This window comes from Ambystoma mexicanum, chromosome 5p (assembly GCF_040938575.1).
Source record: "Ambystoma mexicanum isolate Mex_15411 chromosome 5p, UKY_AmexF1_1, whole genome shotgun sequence".
Classification (NCBI taxonomy): Eukaryota; Metazoa; Chordata; class Amphibia; order Caudata; family Ambystomatidae; genus Ambystoma; species Ambystoma mexicanum.
The window spans coordinates 1112076686-1112082685 of record NC_090930.1 but is presented as its reverse complement, the minus strand read 5'-3'; the positions used below and the strand labels follow the sequence as shown (position 1 = coordinate 1112082685).

The 6000-nt window shown below is 48.4% G+C and overlaps 1 protein-coding gene across 2 annotated transcripts in view; it reads left to right on the top strand.

Annotated features, from left to right (window-relative positions):
• The first annotated feature begins 2921 nt into the window (after positions 1-2921).
• The window catches only part of KDM1B (lysine demethylase 1B), a 1796634-nt gene continuing 1793555 nt past the window's right edge, over positions 2922-6000 (top strand). The window contains exon 1 of one of the 2 annotated variants that reach the window (XM_069613586.1): positions 2922-3058. The gene's annotated coding sequence lies outside the window, so the exon portion shown is untranslated. The remainder of the gene's footprint in view (positions 3059-6000) is intronic. The other variant, XM_069613587.1, reaches the window with a different exon arrangement.

The window sequence follows — 6000 nt, the reverse complement described above, 5'->3', positions numbered from 1 at the left end:
TACTACTCGAGGAGGTGGTTGATGTCCGTTGGGTCCGTTATGTCACAGATGAAACAGATTAGCCCCAGGTCTTGTGCTGCGTCCCCACTCAGTAGGCAATTGATGCCTGCGTTGACAACGTATATATTGGATTGTATTACTCGGTCGCCTCTGCTGAGTGTTGTCTGGAAACGCCCTAACACTGGTAGAGGGGTCTTACACCCGTAGGCGAATAGGAGCGTGTCCATTTGCTTTAGGTCAGGAAGGGGATGTAGTTTTCGGAATGGGGTTGCCGGCATGACATTCACTCATGCTTCAGTGTCGATTGTCATTTGTGTCTCTTGGCCCTGTATGGCCACTGTGCATCTTCGTCTTCTTTGCTTCTTCGCTGACACTGCGCCTTGGTGTTCGAGTGCCGATACCAGGTAGACTTTTCTTCCTTTCCTTAATTGTCGGTTTTCTGTCTCTTTCGTTATGTCGCTGCCATCATCGCCTTCTTAGTCGCTAGATGAGTTGGCGGTTTCGACGCGGCAAGCGTTGGCCTGTTTCTTTTTCTTCTGGGCACCTTTGTCTTGTGGTTGGGGGCGTTTAGTTTGCCCTAACGACCTGCAGACTCTCGCGTAGTGGTCCTTCTGGCCACATGCTCCGCGCGTGGTCCCTTGTGCTGGGCAGTTTCGTCTTCCATGACGTGTGCCTCCGCACCATCCACATTCAGTGGGCCCTGGAATTCTTGAATGCCACCGAGGTGAGGCGTTTGCATCGTTGAGGTCTTCTCTCGGCTGTTGGCGGTTGGCAATGTGTGCTATTGTCACCTTTGTCGGTGTTAGCTGGAGCTTCAGCAGGGTGGTGCCCATATGTGCCGCTCTCGCATGAGACAGTTCCCTTTGGCGACCGTGTTCGAGGATTCTGGCCAGGGAGATACCTTTCTCGCTCAGCACCATCCTATGTAGTTTTTCAGAGTGCATGCCGTTGATGATTTGGCGCCTGATCTCTTTCTCAACGTTGTGGAACTCACATGAGAGTGCAAGCTTTCTGAGTCTCATGTGATAAGCATCAAGCGTTTCTTCTTCTAGTTGGATGGTGGTGCAGAAAATGAAAGTCTCGTAGTCCGGGTTCAGTTGCGGCATGAAATGGGCTGTGAGGGCGTCCTTTGCTAGTTGGTAGACGTCAACGCCATCTCCGATGACGAGAGTTGAAGATGCATAGGACGTCGTCACCCACGTTCAGTCGGAGGTGTGACCTCATTTTCATGGGCGTTGTGATGTCTTTGCAGTCCATTGCAATTTCAAACTTTTGGATTCATAACAGCCAGCGGAGGCCCACTGAGGAGGGGTCAGTATACGGGTCGAATGGTCCGAACGCCATTGTCGTACCTCCTTGCGTTCGCAGGGATGGTGTTGCGGGTGATAGTGTCGCCGCGATCCTCGATGGTGTGCCAGGTCTGGGTATAGATAGGCCTGTCGCCATGTTGTGCTGCTACGTGGATTGAAGCAGATAACGTGCGCATGTGGTGTAATGTTCTCACCTGTGTGATTTTCTTGATCCGTGGTGTGTCAGACGTGGTCAGTGGATCTTTCCGCCATAGCCTGGAGTGCAGTGTTGCCTGGCCTGATGATGAGTCTGTGGGAAGGCTCCAGGTATGCATCCGCGTGTGACCTGTACCGTGTGGTAGTTCTCATCTGTTTGATTCTGGTGGGGGTGGATGAGGTGGCAGGCCAGTCAGGGAAAGTTCATAGCTCCCAACTCACACGCTTGGGCCTCTCACCCGCCAAAAGTTTTCACCCGCTTTTGCGACATAAATGGTTGAGAGCTATGGAAAGTTAAAAAAATGTTTTTTAATTCCGGTGGGGGATGGGTCCCCCACTGTGTTTCCAAAAATGTGCCCATGTCAAGGGCTCGTGTGGTGATTAATGGCTCACGCACGCAATGGTTTTGTGGTCCGTTCCTCGTCGCCAGTGTTAAGTTCTATCTCACTGGTGCACCGGCAGGAAATAGAACATACAAGGCCCCGCACTGGAGGCCGGGTCGGGGAGACCCATTAATCACACGCACACACGTAGTTGACAAACTTGCCCGGAACTGCCTCGCTCGTGGCGGGGGCGGGCTTTTGTTCATTAGCGCCCTACATCACCGCGTAGTGGGACGTAAGGCGTACATAACAAAAGCGGCATGTTTTAATTACATTTGCACAAGTGTCTCTTTGGATCTGCGTTGTATCATCACTTTCTGGGCAAAGTCTGGGAATTACTGTAGCCTAGTGTTCCTAAATGGGTAAAAGCCCTTGCGTTTTACATCGTTTAATACAGCATCTCTTGTCTCTGAAATTCAGGAATTTAGTGACACTTTAGGAAGTCCGCCAGGCGGAGGAACACAAGCCTGGGACCTATGCACTTTCTCAATTGTAAAAGAACTTTGAGAGTCTTATACTCTTCAAGGTATCCAAGAATAAATGCTGCAGAAACTCCAAGCACTGGCTCCCTTCAATCTCTGATACAGAGGATTTCTACTGGCTCAGGCCCCACCAGTTGCACACCTGCACTGCCTCCCTGGCAACCCCTGCACCTAGGGACTGTTTCCCTATAGTCCCCCTACCAGCACTTTGTCTGTACTTACCTTGCACCTGCCACCATCTGGCCGTTTTATATATCTTATTTATTCTACTATCCAATGTACTGCACTTTCCCCTCTCTCTTCTCCTACACACTTTTCCCTTTCCCCCTTCTCATGCACTTGCGTGATATGAATGTCACCTGGCCTAGTAAGATCGTTGTCTGTCGTCCCTTTTGTCCCCCCAACCCACTCCTTGCCTTGTCGCACCATATCATATCATATCATATCATATCATATCACGGAAGACCCCAAGACCTGTAGACAACAAGAGAAGGAGTAGAATCACCGACGCATGCGCGATAACACAGAGACCAAGCAGGGCCTGGACAGTCACGTGATCGCACCTTCACGTGACGAACATGCACAGTAGCTGGAGGAGAATCACAATAGCTGGCGTGCTGCATCTTCGTTCTATAGTGCCGCACAACTCTACTCATCAGCCGCCGTCTGGACAAGCCCCGTGCCAGCGGTAAGTGAGCCCGCAGACAAAATGACCTGGTGGAGAGCTTGCGAGGTGGGAGAAGGGTGCTAGGAGTTGCTCACTCGATTTCTTTCTCGATCATCATGCCTACCTACTCAAAGCGCATCAAGCTGTCTTTTTCTAAACTCCACAAGACTCACCTTTCGCTCTCCACCCGCAGTTATGATGACCAGATCTTCAAAACGGAAAACTGAGTCGGTCTAACCATGTTTGTTCTTCCGCATTTTTATTAGCGTGGGAAAAGGTGCCCTTTCTTGTGCAGAATAAAAGACTGGCATGGTAATGCAACTTTATTTAATCCAACACGCGCGCTTTCTGGCTCACAGAGAGGCTCGGTGTGTTGAGTACTTGTTTCAATGTGCTTCCTTTTCTGTGCTATTTTTCCTTCTTTCGTATGTGAAGCGATGAGTGTTCAAAATGTGGAATGCTTTGTGAAAGCTGCTGTATGCTCTGTGTGTGACATTTGGTGAAAGAATGAGCTGGTGGATTGACTGCCATCTGAACGCGCTAGCCTTTTATTTTTAATCACATAAAATAACGCAGATAATTCTACTGTTGAAAGGGAGGTCTGCTAAACAGAACCCCCTTTTCGTAAATGCTGAATGCCAAAATGTTAGTGCGCATGTGTGTCTTTGCTGGGACCGTCTACAGGTACCCTGTCCCCTGCTCTGTAGTGGTACAGGGTAGGTTCAAAGGTCATATGTGAAGCCATGGCAGCTGCTGGGACACAAAGTTCCAGCGGGCAGAGGTGGCTTTTTGAATATTCTGCACATCTGATCTCAATTATGCTTGTATGTCTTAGTCAGTCTAGTGGCATGTAAATCTTTAAATATAAGCCATACCTAGTTTTGGCATGTGTAATAAAGAGGCACACGGAAATGGAGGTGAGTAAGAGCTTTATTCGAGGCCCCCGGGGTAGTCACAGTGGAGGCACCAACTGGCGAGGCACTCTCAAATGGAATATACATGCACGAGGTTCTAAAGAGATTCGTGCATGTATTACCATAACATCTCCCCCACCTGAGGCAAAAAGAAAAACAGGGGGGGGGAAAAACAGGAAAGTGGAAGGGGAAAAAAGGGGGGTCAAGTGGGAGAGGTAGAGGGAAGATGGGTAAACTGGGGTACATTAGTAATAGACATAGTCATTGTTGAAGTTTTGGATGATTTTGCGGTTCCTTCTGGACATTCTTCCAGTGGGGAGTCCTTGATGCATGGAGTGAGGTCTATCATTGTCCACATGTTCACGGAGAGATTCTCTTAGGGGATGTGAGGTGTGTTGTGATGGTCTGTCAGGACTGTTGTCCTTAGATATGCTGGTCTCTTGGATGTCTTTTGTTACTTTTATGAGATCATCTCCAGACCATCTCTTTCCATCATCGAGGATGACGGACTTCCCATGACAACTCACAACTCTCTGTGGAGGTCTGAAGATGGATTCACCCTTGAGAGTTTTCTTCGGTTCTTTGACACATACCCAGTCTCCTTCACGAACCATCATCTCTTTTACTCCATGTCTGGAGTCGTATTGTCTTTTGTATTTTGCTTGTTTTTCTCTTACTGTCTTTTGAAGTAGATCCATGTTCACCCTTGCTTCTCCCGTGTATAAGAACATCCACGCCGGTCTAAATCGGTTGGTTGCAACCCTACCTCGCATGAGGGTGAAGGGCTCTATGTTTGTGGTGGTGTGTGGGGTTGTTCTATACGCATGTAAAGCTTCTTTGAGGGTTTCTCTCCACGGGAGGTTGTTGGCCGTGGCCAGTTGAACTACGCTCTTCACGAGCCTGTTCATGCGTTCCACAAGTCCGTTGGAAATTGGATGGTACAAAGATGTTATGTGGCTGATGGACCTTTTCTTGAGGAATTCCCCAAATTCCATAGACATGAACTGAGACCCGTTGTCCGAAACCACTTCCTTGGGGTCTCCCTCCCTGTTGAAGATCTCTGTCAGGAAATCTGTGACTTTCTTTGAGGTCACATTGTCCTCCGCTATTCCCCATTCTGTCCATTTAGAGGTCTAATCGACAAGTACTATGATATATACTTTGACTGTTTCGAGGTTCTCGAATGGACCCATGATGTCGATTGCCAGTTTAGACCACACATGTTTGGGAGGTTCAATAGGCTGTAAGGGGGTCTTTCTTAAGATCTTGGACTTGTCACTCATGGCACACGTGGAGCAATTTTTGACCAGTTCTTCTGCTTCTTTCCACATTCCTGGCCACCAATAGTTGTTTCTCAACTTGTTTTTCGTCAAGCTCCTTCCTAGGTGACCTTCGTGTGCCAGTTGGAGTACTTTTTTTCTGAGTTGGGTGGGTGGGATTACTCGATCGTCTCTGAAGATATGCTCATCGTCCATTGATAATTCTTCCTTGAAGGGAATGAAGGTAGTTAAAGCCTCTCCCGTTTCCACCCAGTCATTAGCTATCGCTTCCCTGATTTCTCGCTGTTCCGGATCAGTATTGGCATTAATTTTCCATTCATCTCTCGAGATGGCAGGGTTTACGACAGCTATGATGTCTTCATCTGGAGATGCAGTCTCAGTGTCGATGTTGGTCGATAATCTGGAAAGACAATCTGCTACTTGGTTTTGTGGACCAGGAGTATAGCATAGTTGGAGGTTGTATTGCATGATGTCGAGGAACCAACGTCTTATTCTCGGTGATATAAGGTGAGGGGTTTTGGACTGAAGGACATTTACTAGAGGTTTATGGTCTGTTTCCAGTATGGCGGGTAAGCCCCAAATTAGGTTCCTGAAATGCTGAAGAATCCACCTCAGACCCAGAGCTTCTCTCTCAATGGTGGAATAGTTTAGTTCGGCTCCCCTCAGTACTCTCGATGCGAATGCGATCGTCACGATGTTCTTATCTTGTTGCTGTTCCAGGATACCACCCAGTCCGGTTTTACTTGCATCTACGGATATGATGGTTTTG